This window comes from Pelodiscus sinensis, chromosome 1 (genome assembly GCF_049634645.1).
Source record: "Pelodiscus sinensis isolate JC-2024 chromosome 1, ASM4963464v1, whole genome shotgun sequence".
In the NCBI taxonomy this organism is placed as follows: Eukaryota; Metazoa; Chordata; order Testudines; family Trionychidae; genus Pelodiscus; species Pelodiscus sinensis.
The window spans coordinates 325,295,607-325,319,092 of record NC_134711.1 but is presented as its reverse complement, the minus strand read 5'-3'; the positions used below and the strand labels follow the sequence as shown (position 1 = coordinate 325,319,092).

At 50.4% G+C, this 23,486-nt stretch overlaps 1 protein-coding gene across 2 annotated transcripts in view; it reads right to left on the bottom strand.

Moving 5' to 3' along the window:
- Window positions 1–23,486, bottom strand: part of NUMA1 (nuclear mitotic apparatus protein 1) — a 67,903-nt gene that overhangs the window by 42,869 nt on the left and 1,548 nt on the right. Inside the window, exons 1-2 of one of the 2 annotated variants that reach the window (XM_075919651.1) lie at window positions 21,438–21,524; window positions 20,139–20,202 (exon numbers count right to left, since the gene is read on the bottom strand). The gene's annotated coding sequence lies outside the window, so the exon portion shown is untranslated. Of the gene's footprint in view, window positions 1–20,138; window positions 20,203–21,437; window positions 21,525–23,486 lie in introns of those variants that run through there. The other variant, XM_075919650.1, reaches the window with a different exon arrangement.

Below are 23,486 nucleotides of genomic sequence, written 5' to 3'. Positions count from 1 at the left end.
CTTTGTATATTTTGACATGTGATATTGACAATTTGTGTTTTAGTGATTTATAAAACTAACTTTTAGAATCCCAACACCGACAGTCATTAAATATTAATCTGTAAACCCTCTAATTTATCACAACTGTGAAAATATAAATCGATATAAATAAAAAATGCTCAAAATAAACATTAATATTATCTATCAAAATAAAAAGACTGGAGACGGTCTTTTTCCTAAGTCTTTTGTACAAATTATAGCATTTTGTAGATGGCTCATTTCTTGTCTCTCCCTGCTATACATTCAGTTTCTCCTGCTTCAGCCTTTTACACACAGGGTAGACACATTTTTTTAAAACATTCGGAAGTGTGGTTGTAAGACCACAGAAATTAGCAAAGGCACTAGTGGATAGGCATTCACATAATATGATGGCAAGTGGTACAAGTAGGACTGGTGTGCAATAAACAAATAATTGCACTGTTAAATGATAATAGAATACCATTTATTTAAATATTTTGGACATTTTCAACATTTTCAAGTACTGTATATTACAAATTCAATTACAACCCAGACAGTGTACAGTGCCCACTTTATTTTTGATTACATATATTTGCACTGTAAAAAATATTTTTCAATCCATCTAATACAAGCACAGTAATGCAATTGTAAAGTTATATACAAAAAACATAGCAAATAAACAATGTAAAACTTTAGAGCCTACAAGTCCACTCAGTCCTACTTCTTGTTCAGCCAATCACTCAAAACAAGTTTGTTTCCATTTACAGGAGATAATTAAACAAGTGAGCTGCATTATGTCACCTGAAAGTGAGAACAGGTGTTTGCATGGCACTGTTGTAGCAAGCATTTCAAGATATTTATGTGCAAGATATTCATGTACCTACAGAGCACCAGGGAGGTGGCACAGCCACCATGGAGCCAGAATGGCTCTTGGTGTCCCCCCTTCTCACCCTCCCCCCCGGGGACCTCCAGGGAGGTGGTGGCGATCTCGGCGCCACCATCCCTCCTCCCCCACAGACCACCAGGGAGGTGGTGCGACTCTCTGTGCCCCTCTCCCCTGTAGTACTGGGGAGGCGGCAGGATAAAAACTTCTAGCAGGACGCAGAGTGACTCATGATGTCACTTCCGTCATCCCGCAGGAAAAATTTTCTTTAATATACGACACAATTTTTTCTCCCTCCTCCTTGTAACAACCTTTTATATACTTGAAACTGTTTTTATGTCCCTCTTCAGTCTTCTCTTTTCCAGACTAACCCATCCCTGTTTTCTAAATCTTCTCTCACAGGTCATGTTTTCTAGACCTTTCATCATTTTTGTTGCTCTACTCTGGACCTTCTCCAATTTGCTCACATATTCCCTGAAATGTGATACACAGAACTGAACACAATACTCCATTTGAGGTCTAATCACCACCGAGTAGAGCGGCGAATTATTCACCGTGTCTTGTTTACAACACTCTTGTTAATGCACCCCAGAATTATGTACACTTTATTGTAACAGTGTTTCACTGTTGACTCATTTACTTTGTGATCCACCATGACCCCAAATCCCTTTCTGCAGTCCTCCTTCCTAAGGAGTCATTTCCCATTGATTAATGCAAAGTACTCCACTTAGGAAGGAACAGTAATTCTTACTGAACGTCATCCTATTTATTTCATACAATTTCTCCAGTTTGTCGTCCACATCATTTTGAATTTGAATCCTATTCTCCAAAGCACTTGCAAGCTAGGGATGACCTGGGCTACAGGTTCTGCTGGCACATGCTGTCTCCCAGCTGCCAGCCCTGCTCCCAGGGAGCTGGCTGCCACCCCTCGCTGCACACTCTACCAGCCCCACATCTGCACATCTCTACCAGCCCCACATCTGGGGCAGCCGGCTCCTCAGAAGTGGGGCCAGCAACCTGGGAGTAGGGCTGGCAGAGCCCACAGGGCAGCAATTGGCTCCCTGGGAGCAGGGCTGGCAGCTGTGAGCCAGCACACACCTACAGAGTGGGGCAGCTGGCACGTTGGGAGCAGGGACAGCAGAATGCGTAGTGCGGGGGCGGGGGAGCGGGTCAGCTGGCTCCTTGGGTGAGGGCTGGTGGCTGGTGTGGGCCAGGAGCCTGCCATGGGACAACTGGCTCCCTGCAAGTCATGGGGGCATCACTCCACCACCCTGCCCTACCTGGTCCCACCTGGCCATAGAGCCCAGGTAAAACAGTTAACCTTGTAACTCCATGGTCACCAACCAGTAGATCGCGATCTACCGGTAGATCTCGGAGGCTCTAAGAGTAGCTCTTGAGCCCTCTCTGAACTGCGCACCTGTGCAGTACATTTACATTAGATTTCCTCATCTGAGGAGCAGCTACTCACCGAGCAACAGCACAGGTGAGTAGCTGCGAGGAATGGTGGGAATTTTTTTTTAAAGTAGCAGTATAAGGATTGGGGATAGTAAGTGATGGAGAGGAGGAGAATAGAGAGAGCGGGGCTTCAAGGAAGGGGTGGGGCGGTAGATCTGTCATTTAAAAAGTGATCTTGGGTATGAAAAGGTTGGAGACCACTGTAACGGATAGGCTTTTTAACAGTAACAGTTACTGGTTTTATATTTTTTTACATCCCTACTTGCAACCCCCCCAGCTTAGTATCACCTACAAATTTTATAAGAGTACACTCTATGACATTATCAGATTCTGAATCATTGAAGAAGATATTGAACAGAACCAGATCCAGAACTGATCCTGTGGAATCCCACTTGATAGGCCCTTATCTGTGAACCATTGATAACTGATCTCCGAGAAAGGTTTTCCAACCAGTTGCGCTCTCCCCTCACAGTAGCTCCCTCTAGGTCAGTGGTTCCCAGACTTTTCGGCATCACGCCCTGTTTTGATTTTTGAGAAACCCTCATGCCTCTCTCCCCCCCCCTTGCAAAAAAGTAACAGCAAAACTTGTTGAGCAGAAAACAAAAGAACAAAATAAAACGGCTGCCCTTTTAAGAGCAGTGCAGGCATTGCCCTTTTAAAGCAGCCATTTTGAAATCTACCTGGGACTGGATGGACTGGGCTCTTTCTTGGGGGGGGGGGGGGGAGAGAGGGGCTGGGTCACCTCATGCCCCCCCGGAATTTCTCCACGCCTCCCCCAGGGGACATGCCCCCCAGTTTGGGAACCTATGCTCTAGGTTGTATTTCCCTAGTTTGTTTAGGAGGTTATAGGAGACAGTATCTAAAGCCATACTGAAGTCAAGATACACCACATCTGCCTCTTCCCCCATCTACAAGGCTTGTTACTCTGTCCAATAAAGCTATTTGGTTAGAATCATCGGGTTGGTATAGATCTCAGGAGGTCATTAAGTCCAACCCCCTGCTCAAAGCAGGGCCAACCCCAACTAAATCATCCCAGCCAGGGGTTTGTCAAGCCGGGACTTAAACACCTCTAGGGATGGAGATTCCACCACCGCCCTAGGGAACCCAGCCCAGTGCTTCACCACCCTCCTAGGGAAATAGTTTTTCCTAACGACTCTAGAAATATTTGAGGATTGGTTTGACACAATTTGTTCTCGACTGACTGTTGCTGACATGTTGTCACCAGCCCATCCTCTTTACATTTTGTAGCTTCAGGGGGTAGCTGAGTTAGTCTGTACAGAATAAACTTCAAAAACAACCACCCAAAATGGGTTGCATATTGTGTAGAACGCATTGGAGGGTTTGAGTTGTGGACTATAGGTAATAAAAGTGGAATTCTGTTTTTCGCCCTTTTGGATCTGTCTTCAAGTAGTTCATGTCTGGGTACTTTTTTGGCTCTGTTAATCTGTTGTTTCACTTCTCCAGGTGGGTATTTCAGTTTTAGGAATGCTCTATAAAGATCCTGTTTCATACCCTCTGCTCCTTGTTTCCCACTCACCCTCTCCCTCCTTTTATTTCCTTTCCCCCTCTCCCTTCTCCCCTATTTATTTTGGGTCTGCACATCCTAAACTCAAAACTCCGGTCATCTGAAGAAGTAGGCTGTGCCCACGAAAGCTCATGATACCATCTCTATGTTTTATTAGTCCATAAAGTGCTACCAGACCATTTATTTAAATTTTGTGTCAGACATGATCTGACTTTTTAGGCTTCACAGGAATAAGGTTTCACAAAGATCAAGACTATCATTTCCATGATTTGCTCCTTATAATTCCCATGGCACATTTCACCACGAATTTTTGTTTTTCCCAGCAGTGTTTACAACATATTGCAGCACTGAGGCAGTGTATAAGAATTTGAAAATGAAAATGAATGGAATAAAAGCAAATTGATGAGTTGATTAGTTTTCGTCCAAGCAGAGAGCAATGCAAAAGCAAACTTACATAAAATGAAGAGTAAATCAGATTTACTTACAGTGAAGAGTAAATCAGATTTCTGCCATTGAAAGATCATCAGTGGGGATTTTAGTGGTAGATGAGGTTTTCCCCCCAGCCTCTGAATTTGTTTTTCATCTGACAATGTCTCTTTAAATGTGTTTCCTAAATCTGATTGGGAGATTTCCTTACAGCCCAGCAAAAGCGACTGTTACTAAAAATATCCATCACCGCAGCTCAGTCTCATGAGACTGCCACAAGCTAAGGTGCACCACAGAGTAAGGATACGGGAGTGCCATTCTCAGCCTCTCTCTAGCACGTCACATGTTAAAAACTCCCCTGCATTAAAATGGACTTGGAACAGAATTTAAAAATAAGCAGAAAATGCTTAGAAGTCATGAAATCCCAGGTCTGTCTCTGTAGTATTATTAATACAATTTAGAATACAGAGCACCTGACCCTATGCTTGCCCAAGGAGCAAATCTCTTAAGTATCTATCACTTGCCTGCCCAAAGGAGGAGGAAGCCGCCACATTTTAGCACCGTGTCACAATCAGCCCACTACCACAACCACTTTTGGACATTTAGTTTGCCCTCCTTTGCAAAGGCAGAAGGGCATCCATGGTGACAAACAACGTCTGTTCTGCTACAATCTGACAGTTTCACTCACAGAGGTTCTCCCAATGTCAGAAACACCCTGACTTGCCAGCCAGAACCACCGTGGCACTGACAGCAAAGATCATGTAGGGCCATTATTGTTCAAGCCTGTCTCCTCTGTGGGGAGATGGCGGGACAGCTGTTAGACCACATTTGGAAAAGGCATTTCTTAGAGGCTAGCAAGCTCTGCAATCACCAACCAGGCATCAATATTCCCTTTTTGTGCAGGCTGAGGAGAGGCAGCTTTGGCTGCCTCTGGGGTTAAGGAACTCTTGTGCGGTTCTCCACAAGGCTCAGCCCTATCTCTTATCTCCCCTCCCAAAAGTAGGTGAGGCCACTGAGAATATGGCAAGTGGCCGGTTTCCCTGTGATTCAGGGTGTGATGAGCTTTTCCAGATTCTTTGTGGCAATATGCTTATGACATAACCAGACGTAGTCTATGCAAGATGGCTCATGCAGGGTTTCATTGGAAAGGTTATGATTTATTGAATACGGATTACCCTATTCATACACACGTATCATTACTGTATCTGAAGTTAGATCCACCGGCACATATTTTGAAGAGTTTATCTGTGGATTTGTGCAAAATAAAATTATACTTTGCAATTACCGACAGCTACAATTTTGCATAAACAATCCTGGCATTTAAAATAGCCGAATGCACTACTTTTTACACTGGAATACGCTGGGTGATACTGATTTAAGCCTGATTTAAACCTGTGTCTCAAAGTGGTCTGCGGATCCACTCTAAGAAAGCTGCGACTGAGCAGCTCCGGTTTGTTTACATACCGGCTCCACAGACATGAAGCCATGTGGCTCCCATTGGCTCCAGTTTGCCGTTTGCAGCCAAGCTGCTTCCTGCGGCTCCCCTTGGCTGCAAACGGCAAATCGGAGCCATTGGGAGCTGCAAGGTTCCATGGCAATGGAGCTGGTAAATGAACAAACCACTTTGTTTCTGCAGACCACTTTGAGGAATACTGGTTTCAATAATTATTTTTGTTTTTATCTGAAAAAAAAGCCACGACTTATGATTAGAATTCAAAAAAAATATTTGCTAACAAAATTAAAATCGAGTCACCTCTTCAACTGTCATTTTTGTGCAAAGACAATTTTTACTGTTATAAATCACAAAATAATTCACATTGGTTACAGAAAGAGTAATGAAACTGAGTTTTTTATTCAAATTTACTATGTAGAGTAATTATTCAATGAAATGAATAATGTTTGAAGTTGAAATCCTATCAATTTAAAACTGTTGTTTTACTTCCCACATTAATAAAAAATATTCTATGGCATGCAGGTAATTTCTTGATCTTTCCTGTAAGTGTAATTTACCCAAAATGACTTTGCCCAGTCACGGATAGGCCTTACCTGCTAGCATTTCATATTTGCTGCTTTGGGTCATGCCCACTGCTGACACTTCAGGGCTACAAAAGGAAAAGCCACACAGGGCTGATGGCCCATCAGCAAAGACTGTGAAAGGGCTTGATTTTCATGTGGACACTCTACAATGCTGTTGGGGGTATGTCTAGAGCAGTATTTCTCAACCTTATTTTTATAAAGTACCCCTTTAAAAAAATTATAAGTACCCCAATGCACCCGCCCCGCCCTCAGAAACAGGCACCCCCAGTCTCCCACTCTAACCCAATGCCCCTCCCCTCCCCCAGAGCCAGGCACTGGATGTATGGGTAACCCTACCTTTGAAGTGCCGACTCCTGCCACCTGGCCCTGCCTCAGCGGCTTGACAGCAGGGAGCAAGTGGCCGGCCAGTGCAGGGCTTGCTGCGGGGGCTGTGTGCTCCTGCCCCAGCCTGGCGCCCCCCCCATCAGGGCGCCCAGGGGCAACTGCCCCCCCACCCCTCCTCGCTACACCGCTGATGCTGGGGGGAACCTTTGGAGCTTCACCACCTTTTAGCTCCTCTCTGCAGAGCCACGGGGAAGGGGCGATGGGGATGCGTTGTACTGAGCTGCTGGCTGGGGTGGGGGTAATGCGCATTCCAGGTTCAGCTGCCCTCCCCGCTGGAGCACCCGGGGGAGGCTGCCGGAGAGGAAACGAACTAAGAGAGGCGGACATGGAAGTGATTGTTTTTCCCTCCCGGGCCAAACCCACCCCACAACTTGGAACTGCCCTGGGTCTCACTGGAGCCAGCCTACGCACTTTTCCCACCAGTGCTGGGGTGCATGTGCAGATTGGCCGTTAACATCCAGGCACGGGTCTGAACATTCAATTTGATAGGCACCTGCCGCTGCCCTCTCCCTGATCTCCTTTGCAGAGAAAAATCCCGGACATTTTTTGCCAAATTTCTCTTCTGTTGATGAACCCCCCAGACTTCTCTCACGTACTCCTAACGGGTACGCATTCCACTGGTTGAGACACACTGGTCTAGAGTCAGAGTACGCAGCTTTTGGCAACAAGGCTGTGTCAATGCAGCCCTGTTGCTAAATTCGGTGCCTGTGAACACTGCTGGCACTTTTGCCGACAAAATACACTTGAACATCTTTCATCCTGCAACCTTGGGAAACAGGGTTTGCCGGATTAAAGATTTTGCCGGGCCAGGGAGGGATGGAGGGGGATCGGAGTAGGGAGCTTTACCTTGCACTTCACATCCCTCGCGATGGGAGCGGAGCAGTGGGGAAAAGCCTCTGGTAGAGCGCATCGCTGCACTGCCATGCCCTCAGCTGGGGGGAAAAGGGAAGCAGCAGAGCAGAGCCACTTCTGCCTCACCTGCCAGGCTTCCTACCACGGGTGTTCCCAAATTAGGGACACTCTGAGTACAGTGGTTATAGTGGAGGGGGCCGTTGGGGTGTGCTGGCTTTGTGGAGCCACCTGACCCACGCTGCTGCCTTTGTAAAGGTTGTCCCATGGGATGCTGGCACTGCATCTTTCTGGGGGGGCGTGGGCCCTCTGCAGGCAGAGGCTGCTACCACCCCGCATTGCTGCCTCTGCGTGGGGCGGCGGGTGGGAGCTGATCTGCGCGGGGAGCCGGTTTTTAATACAGAGGCAGCAGCGTAGGATGGCAGGAGACTCCCCAGGAGCGGGGCCGGAGCGCACCCCGGGGACCATCAAATAATTGTGTAACCGCTAAGATTTCATGCAGTTACACAACTATTAAATTAAACATAAGAACATAAGAACGGCCATACTGAGTCAGACCAAAGGTCCATCCAGCCCAGTATCCTGTCTGCCGACAGTGGCCAGCACCAGGTGCCCCAGAGAAGTTGGACCAAAGACAATGATCAAGCGATTTGTCTCCTGCCATCCTTCTTCGGCCTCTGACAAACAGAGGCCAGGGACACCATTTCTATCCCCTGGCTAATAGCCTTTTATGGACCTAACCTCCATGAAATTATCTAGCTTCTCTTTAAACTCTATTATAGTCCTAGCCTTCACAGCCTCCTCTGGCAAGGAGTTCCACAGGTTGACTACACGCTGTGTGAAGAAGAACTTTCACTTATTAGTTTTAAACCTGCTACCCATTATCTACCATCCCTAGATCAGACCATCTATGCTTGCATCAGCCCCCATGGTCTTAGTCAGCATATTTCAGCCTTGCCAGCAAATACTCAACCCAGCCACGAAGAGACACAATAATAATGACAAGGAGAAATGGAGGGCAGGTCTCACCCATTGAGGGGTTCACAATCTGAAGCCCTAGGCCAATGCCACTGTTCCCCACCACAGATAGAGATACCGCACTGAGGTGTCGTGAGGATTAAATAGTTAACATCGGTGGAACGGAAAAGGACGACAAACATCCAGTATTTAGACTCTAGCCAAAAAAGCCTTGAGAAGAGAGTTTATCATCCTCCCAAAGGCCTGTTAAAGCCATATCTGTAGGCTCTGAAGTGCAAGCACCACTCAATGGCCTCCACCGGAAACACAGAGCTAAATTTTCCTCGTTAGTCTCCTCTTTCGCAATGCCAACAAAACCCAAAACAACAGCCAAGCTGCTGGGACAGCAACCAATCATGTGACCAACATCCTTCTCCTCCTGTCTGAATCCACCTGTCTTGTATCCATCTGTTCTCTCTTGTCTTCAGCTCAGACTGAAAGCTTGTGGAGCAGTTACTGTTCGTTTGCACAACATCCAGCGCAAGGCTGTGGAACCTTTTTTGAGTCAGGGGCCACTGACCCACAGAAAAAAATCAGTTGGGGGCCACACACAAGCGAGAAGCAAAAAAACCCCAACCCTCAAAAAACCCTCACTGAGGTGGCCCCTGACTGAGAAGGAGAAAAACATTCTCCAAGTTAGGTTAGTAGATTTTGTGTGCTCCAGCCCCGCAGAGGGACAGCGCCAGCATGGGCTCTCCAATGCTGGGGGGGAGCCCTGAGCCTTGGCGGCCGGATCCAGGCAATCTGGGGGCTGCATCTAGCCCTTGAGCCTTAGATTCGCCACTCCTGATCTAGCATAACGGGACTCCCAGATGCGATGGTATGCAAATTATAACATTAATCTCTTACCTCTAAGGTCCTATCCACATGGATTCTTACAGCAAGACACACAGCACGGTAATCCCTCCAAATGAGCCATTACTTAAGCTTGTTCTGAACTAGACCTTTGTAGGGGTGTAGTCATGGCTCAGGAAGAGAGTTAGGTCCTATCTACCTTACAATCATGTCATAACTAGGTCACTCCTCCCAGGAGAGTCGCAATTATTTTGTGGGTGGCCTCTATTTGGGCTTGGACATAAATGAGTTTAGCAACAGCCTCAGAGCTGACAGGCAGAGTGCGTAAGAGTCCTGTCCTCAGGTCTAGAGCGCAGGATAATGGTTTAACAGCTGCCTCTGTGCATGCTGGCTTGGAGAATAGGGATATAATTGCTAGCAAGAGCAGTGCTTAACGGCTTCTGCTGCTCTCCTCCGCAAAATCCTCTAAAGCCCTTGTGACAGACCTAAAGCAGAACTGTGGCGGGACCATGGTATTACATTTACTCATGACTGATGTGTGATTGGGTTCTACTCCATGGGGGGGAGGTTACCACAGCTCTTCCAGGAACAGTGGGGGGTAATTAAGGCCAGTCACAGAGACTAAACAGCTCTTGGGAAGTGTGGCACAGAAAGAAGCCAATTGGTGTCGATTGGCAAAGGGTTCACTTCTCTACAAGCAATTCCTGTTTCAGGCCTGACAAACTCACTACATGGAATACACAGTCACCAAGACCGCTTGTGAGGTGTCTAATGAAAGCCTGAAACTCAGCGATACCCATAATCGTTGTAAAACCTGCGTGTACGGGTAGTATTAGAAGGAATGAACTGTGTTATGTGCACCAATATTCAGGTAATGTGCAGATGTGCACCACCAGTAAAAACCAAAAACCTAGATTTTTTTTTTTTTAAAGGCAATGGGAAGAATTACTCCATCCACGACAGGTGAGGTATTTTAGAACTCACTAATTACATTTAAGCATGAGAGAAATAAAAATTATGAAATGCACAGACCACTTAAAAACCTTTGAAAGAAGTAAAAGTAGTAACAATAGTAGCAACAAGTAGTATGTGTTGTGTTGGGAGGGGAGTGCCGAAGACAGTGTATGTTTGTGAAAGTGACACACACAGGCTATGTCTACACTGGCCCCTTTTCCGAAAGGGGCATGCTAATTTGACAGGTCGTAATAGGGAAATCCGCGGGGGATTTAAATATCCCCCGCGGCATTTAAATAAAAATGTCCGCCGCTTTTTTCCGGCTTTTAGAAAAGTAGTAGGAATAAGAGATCCTCCGGAAAAGGGCTTTTTTCCTGGAGGATCGGGGCCAGTGTAGACGCTCTTTTCCGGCTTTTCTAAAAGCCGGAAAAAAGCGGCGGACATTTTTATTTAAATGCCGCGGGGGATATTTAAATCCCCCGCGGATTTCCCTATTACGACCTGTCAAATTAGCATGCCCCTTTCGGAAAAGGGGCCAGTGTAGACGTAGCCACACAGTGTGTGAGTGACAGATCTGCATTGCCCCTTTAAGTGCACAGAGCATGTTCAGACACAGGAGCAGCTGCCAGCAAATGCCCTCCACCTGGAGCCCTATTGTGTCCCCCCACTCTCTGTGGAGCTGGAGCACAGGGATAAGGGGAGGGAGACACCCCGACATCAGCACCCTGTCCTCCACCTCCCCCCACTTGCACAGCAAGCACGAGGCTCTCATGGGACAGCTGCAAGGCAGAGGATAGGAGCAGCAGGGGGAGGGGCAGCTAAAGTGATGCTGGAGAGCCTCCTGGCCAAACCCGCCAGGATCACCTGCCAGAGCATCTAGGATCCACCAGCAGATCCTGATCTACAGGTTATGACCACGGATGTAGGGAATAATATAACTATATTGAAAATTATGCCCTGATGGTTTTGGAGCAGAAGTTTGTCACCAAGGACTCGTGAGTCTTAGTGATGAACCATTCAAGGGAAGGGCATTGCCATCCCTCCCTGGCTACCTCATTATGAAATGCATTGTTCAATTACCTATCCTTGCCTCAGCCCAGAGCAGACAATGGAAAACCATGAAAGACAACTGCCAACAAGCAAAACAGCTTGGAAGAAAAAAGGACAACAACAGGAGGTTGCCAGTCTGTGCATAAAGACAGATGTGATGGAGGACTTATCCACACTGGAAACACCACAACAGCACTGCCACAGCTGTGTCCCTCTTGGCACTTCAGAGAACACCAGGGCTACTCAACAAGCGGACCATGGCCTGTTCGTTTGCGGCCCACGGTGCGATTTTTGGGTTTACACGGCCCTCAACACGCTCCACAACGGTGAGGCATCTCCCAGGCGGGTGAACATTGAAAGACGCAAGCGGACGGGCTGGCTGGGACAGATAGATAAGGATGTCAGCATTTCTAGCCCCGCTCCTGGAAGAGATGCCGGGAGTACAGGGGCATTGTGGGATGTGCTGGCTGCTTATCCTTGTGGGCAGATTCTGAGAGGTGCTGACTGGCTCACACTAGCCATGTTTGGGTCCAGCGCTGCAGCTTAAGGCTTAATCTTTGTATTCATGCAAAGATTAGTGTGAAAGAAGCTATTTGCATATATTTGCATGTATATGCAATCACACTAAAGTTGTGGCCCTCGGCATGTGCTGTGAGTATCATTGTGGGCCCCAGGGCTTCCAAAGTTGAGTAGCCCTGGAGGAGACACTAGATAGAGTTTAGGCAACCCGACACCCAGAGATGTTGTACAGGTTGGACATCCCTGGTCTGACACCCTGACTGGTCCGAAATGAGGGAGTTTTCTGGACCAGGGGTGCTCATTACTGGACCTCCTGCTGCCAGCCCCCTCCAGCCCTAGCCTGACCATGCCCTCCCAGCTTGCTCCCCCTCCCCCCACGCTGGCCCTGCTGCCCTGTCAGCCCTGCCACTTCTACACTAAATTTCGATTAGTCGATAGGGCGCAAAAGCACGGTGTGGAGCCCGGAGTCAGCTGGGGACACCCCAGCTGACACCGGGCTCCATGCGGCGTTGCCACTTTGAAACGCAGCATGCAGCCTGGGGACACCCCAGCTGACACCGGGCTCCATGCGGCGTTGCCACTTTGAAACGCAGCATGCAGCCTGGGGACACCCCAGCTGACACCTGGCTCCATGCGGTGTTGCCACTTTGAAACACAGTGTGCAGCCTGGGAACACCCCAGCTGGCCCCGGGCTGAACAGCGTTTCAAAGCGGCAGTGCTGCATGGATCCTGGGATCTGGCCCCAGGCTCCACACAATGCTGCTTTGAAGTACCCCCTTTTCTTCCTCCCCTTGCTGCCTCTTTCTGATAGAAGCAGCAAGGGCAGGGAGCAACTAGGTGACTAGCCTGTTGACTGTCCAATAAGCATTTGCTTATTGGACAGTTGACTAGTCATTCACATCCCTACCTGCACACAAGGCTACTACTGTTGGGCCCAGCTCCTGCTGCCGTGCTGTGCAGCCTCGCTGCCTCTGCTCACTGGGCTCTCGCCTGCCGTGCCAGGTAGCCCCACCACCTGTGCGCACATCGGGCTCTGCTGCAGTGCCTGGCAGCCCCGCTGCCTTCACGCACCGGGCTCTTGATGCCGCCCTGTGCAGCCATGCTGCCCCTGCGCGCCAAGCTCCCGCTGCACAGTCTGGCTCCTGCTGCCGCTCCAGGCAGCCCTGCAGCCTCTGCACCGCGCTCCTGCAGCCCTGCCGAGAAGCTCCCAGGTGCTAGCCCTCCACTGGGACTCCCTGGTCCTGGAACACCCGTGGTCAGTCTGATGTTGCTGGACCAGAGTTTCAGCCTGTAGCTATGTCAATGGAAGAAGCCTTCCAGCAACCTAGTGCTGTCTATGCTGAGAGATAGGTTTGCTTAACTACCCTGCTCAGGGTATTTTTCCTGAGAAACATAGTTCAGCCAGCTTTATTTTCTAGCAAACACCAGGCCTCAGGATACGGCAAGCCACAGAAAGACCCTCTCCTTTCATGCTCTGAGGAAACCTTTGCTAAGTAGGGGCATTTTTCAGGAGACAGTGGTCCCTGTAGGCTGAGCGCTTGTGCGACCACCCAGGAGAAATTCATATACCACCCCGCTGATTGGCAGCACGCCCACAGCCGGCAGCATGCGCTTCTACTGGTGGTGCACATCCACACGCGCCTGCATGCACATAAAATGTGTTCCACACGTGGATGGAAAAAAAATGAGACACACCATTGGAGTAGACTCTGGCTCACCATAGGCCAGCCAGTTCCGCAACGGACTGAACTTCAGGGGAGAGAAAGGGGGAAACCTACTTTGTTAGACAGAAATAGGAGTTATTAGTAAGTTTAGCCCCTAGTAAGTTTTATTATTTTGTTTTGCATTTTAACTGTTTCCATTGCTCACCTGCCTAGCCAGAGCAGCCCCGGTGTGCAAGAGGCCCTGGTGCACTGAAGACAAAAGCCGCTCTGGCTGGGCTAGAGCAGCGCCCCCTTTAATTGTTTAACTGGTTAACCAATTAGACGGGATATTACATCCCTAACACCACTCCCTTGGGAGCGGAGAAAAAGGGATTTCTGGGAGTAGCCAGAGTCCGGGGCTGGGCATCACGAGAGAACATTTTGAGAGTACTCGGGAACTGGAATACTCCTCTTGTTAACTTGGACGGCAAAGACAGGACTGGCACAGCTTGGAGGGGAGCGCTTACATGCCCGACACACTAGTGGTGCTAAGGAGCTAATACCCAGCCACCATAGTGAAGAATCAAGTGGTGAGCGCTCCTGGGGTGGACCATAGAATTGGGGGATACAAGCGCAGTTACCCTGAAACTGTGACAGCTCCTATTTCCCTTCTCTCTCTATGGGTCATCAGCTCCAAAACCAACCGCAACCTCCTCAACTCCAGCCCAGCCAAAAACACACCATTGAGCAAACACTTCCCTTTTCCAGTGCTTTGAGCTTGTCTTTGCACTTCAGTTTCTGCCAAAGCTTCGTCCTTGCTGCTCCCCCTTGCTCCCTTTACTATTACATTTCTTTACAAATTTGGGGTCTTAATATCCGCCCACCCACTCTTCCTAGCCCTGTTCTGTGGCTCTGCTTCCTCCAGGGAGGATCCAGTTAACTTACAAGTGACACAGCCTGCCCCAGCGATGAGCAAACACTGAACCTGAGAAAGAGCCATTCGAGCGCCAATGAAGCCATTTCACAGGCATGTGCCAACCCCAGGGGCGTGCTGCCAATTTTGCCTCTGCCATGTATATTGGCCAAACTGGGCAGTCTCTAGTCAACAGGAAAGATTTATTGGACACAAATCAGATATCCAAAAAGGCAACACACAGAAACCTGTTGGAGAACACTTTAACCCGCCCTGGCACTCATTAAATTAATGGATCTCAAAGTCACCCTGTTGTTTCAGGCCAGTTCCACAAGCCTTGGAACTTAACTTCATTTACAGGTTTGGGAGCCATCACAAAGGTATGAATAAAGATACCTGGCTAGCACACTGCCTTCCATATCCTAGTATCAGAGGGGTAGCCGTGTTAGTCTGAATCTGCAAAAGCGACGAGGAGTCCTGTGGCACCTTATAGACTAACTGAAGTGTAGGAGCATAAGCTTTCGTGGGCAAAGACCCACTTCGTCACATGCATCCGACGAAGTGGGCCTTTGCCCACGAAAGCTTATGCTCCTACACTTCAGTTAGTCTATAAGGTGCCACAGGACTCCTCGTCGCTTTTCCATATCCTAATGACTTAAAAAAAAACCAAACAATGGGTACTTCAGAACAATTTGCACCTTCTCCATCAGGTTCATGTAACATGAACACTCTAAGGGTACGTCTACACTACAACGTTAATTCGAATTAACTTAGTTCGAATTAGTTAATTCGAACTAAGCTAAGTCGAACTAACGGATCCAGACTAAAAAACTAGTTCGAATTAGCGTTTTGCTAATTCGAACTAGCATGTCCACATTAAGTGGATCCTGAACCGGGGTTAAGGATGGCCGGAAGCAGTGCCGGCAGGGCATCAGAGGAGGACTTAGAGCGTGGAGCTGCTGTCTCAGGCTAGCCGAGGGCTGTGCTTAAAGGGTCCCGACCCCCACCCCGGACAGACAGTTCTCAGGGGTGCCCCGCTTGCAAAGCAGTCCTGGCTTGGAGTGCCCGGAGTACCCACACTGGGCACATCACAGCACTCGGCCATCGGACCGGCCACAAGCTGCCATCTGGGAAGAGGGGGCAATTGGGGGGCTGTAGGAGAGCTTCCACCCCAAAAGCCCGCAGAGCCAGCCCAGTCCTCCCCATTGGGGGCGCGTACCCCATTCCTCCCTCACCTCCTTCCACTTACCCTTCCTTAGCCCCTTTTCTTGATGTACAAAATAAAGGACAATTGTGTTCAAAAATGGAATCTGTCTTTATTGAACAAAACTGGGGGAGACTGGGAAAAGGAGATGGGAGAGGGGAAGAGAGAAGCTGGGAGAGGGGAGGGCAACTAAAATGATCAGGGGTTGGGAACAGGTCCCATATGAAGAGAGGCTAAAGAGACTGGGACTTTTCAGCTTAGAAAAGAGGAGACGGAGGGGGGACAGGATAGAGGTCTCTAAAAGCATGAGTGGGGTGGAGAGGGTGCATACAGAAAAGTTCTTCATTAGTTCCCATAAAGAAGGACTAGAGGACACCAAAGGAAAGGAATGGGTAGCAGGCTTCAAACTAGTAACAGAAAGTTGTTCTTCACAAAGCAAAGAGTCAATCTGCAGAACTCCTTGCTGCAGGAGGCTGTGAAGGCTAGAACTAGAATAGAGTTTAAAGAGAAGTGAGATCAAGTGATGGAGGTTGGGTCCATGGAGTGGTATTAGCCAGGGGGTAGGAGTGGTGTCCCTGCCCAAGGTTTGTGGAAGGCTGGAGAGGGATGGCACGAGACAAATGGCTTGGTCACTGTCTTCGGTCCATCCCCTCCAGGGTACCTAGTGTTGGCCGCTGTCGGCAGACAGGCTACTGGGCTAGATGGACCTTTGGTCTGACCCAGGACGGCCATTGTAAGCTCAGGGCTCAGGGTCGGGGGTCTCAGTGGACCCCCTTGATTTTCATGCACACCTGCTCCTGGGTGACCAGGCTGGCAGCTCTCCTGCCCTAGACGGCCCCTTTCCTGTGCCTAGTGCGGAGATCGTGGACGAGGTCCACGATGTCTGCACTAGCCCAGGCGGGTGCCCGCCTCTTGCGGTCTCGGGCAAGCTCCCGGGAGCCGCCAGCCTGGTCCTGAGAAGAGGGGGAGGGCTGGGGGGCATCGGGTGGCTGGCTCATGGCGTGCCAGGTGCAGGGTCTGCTGGCTGGGTGCTGGCAGGCTTGCACCTGGCACGGGCACCGTAGCCAGCCCGTGCCCCTTTAAGGGGTCCGGGGCCAGGAGGGGGGCAGAAGAGTTTCCCTGGTGTTGGCCAGAGTGGCCACCAGGGAAAGCTGGGGAGGGCTAGCCTCCCACTAGTTCGAATTAAGGGTCTACACAGACCTTAATTCGAACTAGTAAATTCGAACTAGGCTTAATCCTCGTGGAATGAGGATTACCTAGTTCGAACTAAGCGTTCCGTTAGTTCGAATTAAATTCGAACTAGCGGAGCGCTAGTGTAGTGCCTATGAAAGTTAGTTCGAACTAATGTCCGTTAGTTCGAACTAACTTTGCAGTGTAGACATACCCTAATTTACTATTTTCCCTTTCCTTCCTCCCCCCCCTTCCCGCCCCCCATCTGTTATTTATTTTGGAACTGGACTTTTAATACTCCGGTCATCTGAAAAAATGGGTTGCACCCACAAAAGCTCATGATCCCATCAACATGTTTTGCTAAAACAAAAGGAAAAACTATGAAGCACTTTAAAGACTAACAAGGTGGTTTATTAGGTGATGAGCTTTCGTGGGCCAGACCCACTTCCTCAGGTCACATTCTGGAAGAGAATTGGCATGACCAATTGGCATTCCAAAGGAATACAATGAAAAATGGTATATATGGTCATGCCAATTCTCTTCCAGATTATGATCTGAGGAAGTGGGTCTGGCCCACGAAAGCTCATCACCTTTTAAACCACCTTGTTAGTCTTTAAAGTGCTACATAGTTTTTCCTTTTGTTTTAGCAAGATCAGACTAACACGGCTACCTCTCTATTACTAATCAAAATGTTTTGTTAGTCTTTAAGGTGCTGCTGGATGAAGTTTTTCCAGTTACAGACTAACTCCGCTACCCCTCTGAAGCAATTTACCGTGTTAGTTGACAGGACCTTAGTTTAAAATTTGCTTTAAAAATATTAGCGGGGTAGGGTTGCCAGATGGTTTCAACAAAAATACCGGACACATCTGACATTACATCACAATCTACATGACATCCTATTTAGAAAATACCGGATATTTATATTTTCTCAATTTGTTTCTCAAACAGAAAGCTCAAATACTGGACTGTTTGGTTCAAAACCAGACACCGGGCAACCCTAGGGGATGGTGCCCCTTGCTCGCTACTCTCGCCAACCCCCCTGCCTCTGGGGGAAGGCAGGCAGCCTGGCTCTACCCCCAGCCGCCAGGGAGGGGAGGGCTGGTGGCCATGCCAGGCCCGGCCTCTCAGCCACCAGAGAGAGACGGGCCGGTGGCTGCACCATCCCGGCCTCTTGCTCCCACCCCCAGCCTCTCCACCCTCCTCCCCGGGTTGCAGCCCCAGTCTCTCGGCCCCCCTCCAGCTGCAGGAGGAGGGCTGGGGCTGAGCCAGGGGGTGGCAGGGGTGACGGCAGTGACTCCTCGCTGCACAGTGGGGCCTTGAGGCTCCAGGATGCAGTGGGGAACTGCCACCTCTACCTGGCCTGCGTTCAGGCCAGCGCCTTCCTGGAGCTCCAGCTTTGACCACAAGAGTACAGCACCAGCGTTGGCTTCTGCAGGGGAGGGGCAGAGGAGGCAAGCCTGAGGCTCTGCACCAGATTTGGCTTGTGGGGAGGGGAGCTCCATGGCCCACAGCCCATCCCCCTCCTTCCAATCCCTACCCTCACCCCCATTCTCCATTCCTGCACCCCATCCTTCTGCCTCCATTCCGATACCCACCATCCCCCCTAACCCCTCCCCACACTGCCCATCCCCCTGCTTCCATTCCCATATCCCCCTCACCCCTACCATCCCTTTTTGCTGCACCGCCCATCCCCACATACACCCTATTCCCCTTCCTTTCCCCCCACGGGCAACCTAACCAGCAAGGAAACAGCAACAGCGGGTTGGCAGCTGCTCTGAACGCTGCTGGGACACCCCAGGAGGTGGAGGGGGGGAATTAGCTCCCCCAAATCGAGCTGTGCAGAGCCCATTGAGGCGTGTGGAGGAGAGGGTTAATCACCAGCCCATGTGGCACGGAGTCAGGAGGGGGCCGGTGTGGGGGAGGGTTCCCCCCGCACCCAGCGGCACCATTTCCATGAAGGCGGTCCTGAGGGAGCCTGGCACACCCCACGCATTGTGAGACTGGGCTAGGAGTCCCCTTCACAGAAGGCAAAGGGCCAGCCCACCCGCCCTCGCCCACCAGCGACCCGCAGCCGAGGGCACGTGGGGGGACACAGACACTTCTGCTGGCTTCCAGCTACTCCAAGTGGTGGCACATCTCTGCCCAGGGCCTGATCTCATGGTGCCACCCCGGCTCGCGGAGAGGGAAGCGGAGGCCTCGCCTCCCTCTGTTCTTCTCAAGCAGCTGCCGGCTGCAACCTGAGGCACTCAGGACCAATTGGGCAGAGGGAGGCTGCTGCCACACACAGAGTCAGACCACCAGCCCCAGCCCAGCCCCGCTGCTGCCCGCTCTGAAACAGCCCAAGGCGCTGCGGGACGGAAAGTACCCACCCCCACCCCGCGCCGGCTCCCTGACGCCCTGCTAGGGGAACAAAGCAGGCAGGCCATGCGGCCTCTCCTCGGAGCATGGGGGAGGGAGCAAGCCCTGGGAGCCATGCAGCTCGCACCTCCCACCCCCTTCCCCAGGCCTCGCTGCGGCAGGCCCGGCTCTCTCCCCCCGACTGTCGTGCTGGGCCAAAGCTGCAGCAGGCCCAGCTAGAGGCCACACAGCTCCTGCCCCCCCCCCCAGCACGGGGAAGGCCACATGGCTCGTGGCTACTGCCAACCACGGGGGGGGGGAGGGGAGGGCACCTGGCTTAGGGCGGGGGGAGAGGCTGCGGGACACATGATGTCACTCTGTTGTCCCGCAAGAAAACCTTTTATATATATATAAAAAGATTTCATTAGCATGTTGCTGAAGATTATAAAATTACATTTCTAAAAAATTGTTGTCCCCAGCTGCCATGGGGCACCAGCTTCACAGTTCTGTGTAGGGCTCCATAAATACTAAGGACGACACCGAGAGCACGGGGCAGTGTATTTTCCATCCTGCCTAGCCATTGTACTGCTTGGGTTAGTATTTGTATGTTGCCAACATTTTTCAAGTCTTGTTCCGCCTTCATGTGGACAATCTGATGTGAAATCCCAGAGCACAGCCACAGCAGTGAAAAAGACAGACCGTCTTACCCCTTACCGTTACAGCTTTAAGGTATAACAATATAAAGGAGTGGCAGATCTACAAATCCCACCCAACTCCCGCCCGCTCCATCTACCTGAGGGGACGGTTTAAGATCCCTACCACCTCCGAGCACAAATGTAAAGGAAAATCCCAACATCTGCAGTTTAACAGACAATGGCCTAGGGCATTGAGCATTTAAACTAGAGAAGAATGTCACACAACTGAAAGTTGCTGGGAGAATTAAGCAACACATGCAGAGGAGTCACATAAAGGAGACTTACCTTGGACCAGAGAGAAAGAGAAAAGGAAATGCAATCCCCTTAGATGGGTCCAGCCATAAAAACACTACAACAAAAGAAAAGGTGCGATCAGCTTCTCACTGCTCAAAAAGACACAAGCAAACAGAACCAAGCTGCCCCTTCTACGGCTTTACCATGACAATTCTTTACAAACGGGAAAGTGTTTCTCTCCCTGTCACTGTGAGAGAGGGTAGCGGGCTGGCTGACTAAACAAAGTGTGGTCTTATGGGGTACCTAGTTGTTTGAAGTGTCACCTGTAACATGACAGGTAACACTACCTGTAACATGGCAGGTAAAACATGGTAAAACTACTGTAGAGGGAAGTTAGTTATGGTGCAGTCCTGAGACACTTTGACAGAGGAGCTGGAAGCACACACAGGAAGACTACGTCTGCACGGTCTCTGGGGAGTTTAGTCTTTCGTCTGGGTAGCAACGCCAATCAAGCAAGTATGCTAAAACAGCAGTGTGGCCACAATGGTGCAGGCAGTGGCTCAGGCTAGCCAACTGAGTATGATCCTGTCTGAGGTGTGTGCTCGGACAATTAACACAAGCTGCTGCCCGTGTGGATGCAAACACATGGTGTTTATAGTATGATGGCTTGATCAGAGTTAGCGCACATGCATCTAGCTAGGAATTACACCTTCCAGCTGAGACAGTCCCTGCTCCAAAGGCCTTAAGAGACAAGACAAAAGGTGGGAGGACAGCAATATTTTGTTTCAGGGCTTTGTAATCCATCTGGCAAGGAAGGTCCAGTGGTTAGGTCACTGCTTGGCACTCGAGAGAGCTGGGTTCAGCTCCTCACTCCACCACAGACTTCCTATGTGACTCAGGGCAAGTCCCTTTATGTCTCTGTTCTGCTGTCTGTACGATGGGGATGAAACACTGCCCTACTCACAGAGGTTTTTTTTTTTTTGTTATTGAAATTGTGAGGGGTTCAGAGCCAGTTAAGAACCTGAGCGTGCTAGATCTCCACCCACCACTGAAGCACCTTATCCCCATTTTACAATTGGGGAAACTGAGTCACGGGGGTATGCCTACCTTGCAGCTTGGGTGTGTGGGTCTCAGCTCAGGCACACAGACTCGTGCTGGCACAGCCCTAGCTAGCATGCTAAAAACAGCAGTGTAGATGTTGTGGGGTTGGGCAGGCCTGGACTCGGGTGGCAATTACATATCTGAAGTGTTGGAAAATGAATTCATGTTTCTTGACTAGCTCACACAATCCTATGACAGATCTTAAGCTGCTTGGAAGACACCCAACTACAGCAAGGATCTTGCACATACCTGCCCAATAATCCAGCCTGCATGGAAGGAGACTCACACCGGTTTACATAACCCCAGTCAATCAGCTCCAACACATGTATATGCTGAAGCAGACACTTGAAAACAGAGGGTAGGGAGAGGAGACAAGATTTTAGGACTTGATATGAAACAGTAGAGTCTCTCTGGCGGGCACAAGTAAAGGCGGGGTATTAATATTATATGGACACCTCTCAAAAACTCCTTGCCAGAATGCCTCAGCTCCTTTAAATATGCACACTTTTCCCACAACATAAAAGGAGAGCAAGCCCACCTCCTCCAACAGGAGACACTAACATGCACCAACAAGGAGCAGAAATGTCTTCTGCGGATTCCAGATCTGTAGTGTATCTCTTGGATCAGAGGCACAACAGGCACAAGTCAAGAGAGGAAGTGAGCTTGGAAAGGATCTAACAGGAGGCTGGCAAAACAGAGAGTGCTACCAGAGAGGTCACCCTAAAATATCTGTCTTTTGAAGTTAGGCTATGCTGCCCCACAGAGCACCCCGCTCCCCCAAACTGGGCTCAAGTCCACAGATCTTGGCAGGAGCTACCAACAAATGTAGTGTGTGGGAGAGGGGGAGAATCACTCAAAATAATGCTTGAGGTGTTTCCTGACAGAGGTACAGGCAAGTAGTTTGCCAAGTAATTAAAATCATGCTAGGAAGAGAGACAACAGTCCCCTTCTCAGGGACTGTTTGGCATCTCAGACATGCTCACAATCTGGAGAAAGGGTGAGGGGCCAAAAGTACAGGAGTGTCAGGTGCACGACAGGTGCACCTTCCGTGGTGGAGTGGCTCAAAGCAAGGACAGCTTACTGGACAGATTAAATTGGAGCCATTCAAGAAAACAGAGGAGCCTCTCAGACCATGAAGTTGCACAGGAGAAGTGTGGATAACATCTGTCCATTCCTGTGCATGGAGCTACTCCAGCAAACTCATGCTCAACAACACTCACACCCTCCTCGCAGTCCACACTTGCAGAATGACACAGACCAAGCCAACCCGCAGCCTCTGCCACGTCTCTGCCAAGCGCACTCCACAAGCTTTATCCGGCTAGGCACAGACCACAGAACGGGGTATTTTCAGCCAGCTTTTGCAGATGTTGGGGGGGAAATCCCCTGAAAACGCAGTTGGCTGCCAGGCAGGCGGGTAGGAGTAAAACTGATTGCCCCTTGCTGGCAGGGCATAGCTGCCTGGCAGGGAAATGACAGCAGGAAGTTTCCCTGCCAGCCATGGGTGGAAGGGCAGGCACTTGTCCAAGGTTGACACCAGGGACTGCAGTGTCTTGGGGGCGCCTGCAGGTCAGGACGGGAGCAGTTCAGCTCCTCAAGCACGGTCCTGAGAGGAGCACAGAAGAGACAGGCTGCAGGGACCCAGCTGTCTGGGGACAGGTAACCCCCGAAGGCCACGCACCCCTTTAGCCCCCTCTCAACACCATCCTCTTAGCCACCCCAAACCACCCCCCCAACTCCCTCATCCCACAGTTCCCCCGTCATCACCCCGCCCCACAAATCACCGCCCCGCAACTCCCTCATCCCACAGTTCCCCCATCATCACCCCGCCCCCCAAATCACCGCCCCCCAACTCCCCCATCCCGCAGTTCCCCCGTCATACCCCGCCCCCCAAATCACCGCCCCCCAACTCCCCCATCCCGCAGTTCCCCCGTCATACCCCGCCCCCCAAATCACCGCCCCCCAACTCCCCCATCCCGCAGTTCCGTCATCACCCCGCCCCCAAATCACCACCCCCCAACTCCGCCATCCCGCAGTTCCCCCATCACCCTGCCCCCAACTCCCCATCCCGCAGTTCCCCCATCATCACCCCGCCCCCCAAATCACCGCCCCCCAACTCCGCCATCCCGCAGTTCCCCCATCACCCTGCCCCCAACTCCCCATCCCGCAGTTCCCCCATCATCACCCTGCCCCCCAAATCACCACCCCCCCAACTCCTCCATCCCGCACTTCCCCCCCATCACCCCGCCCCCCAAATCACCACCCCCCAACTCCCCCATTCCACACTTCCCCCCCATCACC